The sequence below is a fragment of the Vitis vinifera genome, chromosome 18, assembly GCF_030704535.1.
Source record: "Vitis vinifera cultivar Pinot Noir 40024 chromosome 18, ASM3070453v1".
In the NCBI taxonomy this organism is placed as follows: Eukaryota; Viridiplantae; Streptophyta; class Magnoliopsida; order Vitales; family Vitaceae; genus Vitis; species Vitis vinifera.
In genome coordinates, this window is record NC_081822.1 from 29,314,061 (window position 1) to 29,315,949 (window position 1,889).

The 1,889-nt window shown below is 25.6% G+C and overlaps 1 long non-coding RNA gene across 1 annotated transcript; it reads right to left on the reverse strand.

Moving 5' to 3' along the window:
• Positions 1-275: 275 nt before the first annotated feature.
• On the reverse strand, positions 276-1,574 carry LOC132253087 (uncharacterized). The gene is made up of 2 exons (XR_009464868.1): positions 1,525-1,574; positions 276-538 (listed from the first exon to the last, which is right to left on the reverse strand). It is a non-coding gene; the product is annotated as an uncharacterized LOC132253087 (long non-coding RNA).
• Positions 1,575-1,889: the final 315 nt, after the last annotated feature.

Here is a 1,889-nt window from a genome sequence, read left to right on the forward strand (position 1 = left end):
TCGATCATGTAAAGTTGAAAAAAAAAATTATTTCTTTTTAAACTTTAAAAAGCTATGAAAAAAATATTAGATGAATAAGAATATTGAATTAGTGAATAGGATTTGTTTTTAAAAATGATGAAACTATTTCAAAATAGATGCATGTGATTTTTAAAATGGGTGAAATTATTTTTAAAGTTTTAATTAAGTATATATTTCTGTAAAACATTAAATTTTATAAAGTTTATAAATAATTTATTTACACACCATGTTAATCATGGAAGGAAAGCACCCAATTAAAGAAAACCTTCCAAACAGGTTTTTTATTTTACTTATTTTATATGAAGTGATCAACAGTTAAATTAGTAATCACATTCATAGCGAAGTGATCAACAGTTGTAATAGCAAATACATTCATAGCCTCCATTCCGATTAGGCACACAAACTCCATTTCCATTCTTTTCTTGAAGGCAACGTTGCTTGCAAGATGGTAGAATACATCCATTTGGGTCCAGCACTTCCATGCACCTCGCTGCCTTAACCTCCTTCATCTCTGTACCTTTTTTTTTTCCAAACAATACATAAATTAAAAATAGGTATTATAAATAATATATAAAATGCTAATTCTCCCTGGAAAAAAAAATATTTACTCTTGTTGTATTTTAGGGAGTTTGACAAAGATACTAAGATTAGAAATTAATAAAAAAGAGAAATTGAAGAAAAGACCATTTTCCTATTATGTATGTATAGGAAAAATGAAAAACTTGAAAATATATAATTTTTTAAATCAATTTAATTATATTTTATTTTATTTTCATATTTTCTTGATAAATCAAATAATAAAATTTTAGATTTAACTTTTGAAAACCTAAATAGTAGCTCAAGGTTTTTGATGGGTTACCACTCAGCAGAGAACTAATCCAAAAATAATTTGTGCATGATATTGTGCATAATATATATTATATCAATTATAAATTATTTTTATTTCCCAACTAAACAAACAATATACAGAACAAAAAATAAAAGATGTAGGTGACCTGCATAGTTTCTATGGTAGGAAAATAACATAAAGCAAACTTGGTGACAGTAATTTATATTTTATGTATTTTTTAATTAATAAAAATAAAGTTTTTTAATTTATTTTACTTAATTTTTTCCCTTTCCTCTCCTCTTGCCTTTTTTTTACTTTCTTTTGTTGGTTCTTTACTTCAACCTTGTTATGATTCCAACAAGATGAAATTGTTAAAAGTAATTTGAAATTAATATTTAGTATTTTTCGTGATAAATCAGAAAAATTCAATATTATTTTCAATAGAAAAGTTGGAAGGAAAAATAATTAGAATTTTCAGGAAAAAAAACATAACTAAGAAGAAACAATTTAAACTAATATTAAAAAAGTAATATTTGATTATCTTATCAGATACTATATATCACATATGGAGCACACATTTCCTTAATTTAAAAGAAAAAAATTCATTACATGCATTTTGTATTTTACACAAAAAAAAAAAAAACATTCTACTAAAATTGATATAGTAATAATACCTGAAGAGATCAAGAGAAACAAAACTAAGATGCAAGAGTAAAGCTTCATCCTTCAAATAATTAGTCTACTTCATCTGTGTACCCATCAGCTGCCAATATATATAATATAAATTTTGTTAGAAAAAATGGGCATGACAGGGTGTTTGAGTATGCAAAAAGCCATATATGCTATTAAAATTAAACTAATTAAGGTTGTAGACCACCAATTTTGGCCCATTTATACCTATTTTAGAGGAAATTAAGGTGGGTGTGAACCACCAATTTTAGCCCAGCTATACCTATTTTAGAAGAAATTAAGGTGGGTGTGAACCACTAATTTTAGCCCATCTATACCTATTTTGGAAGAACCTATCTTGGCCATTCAT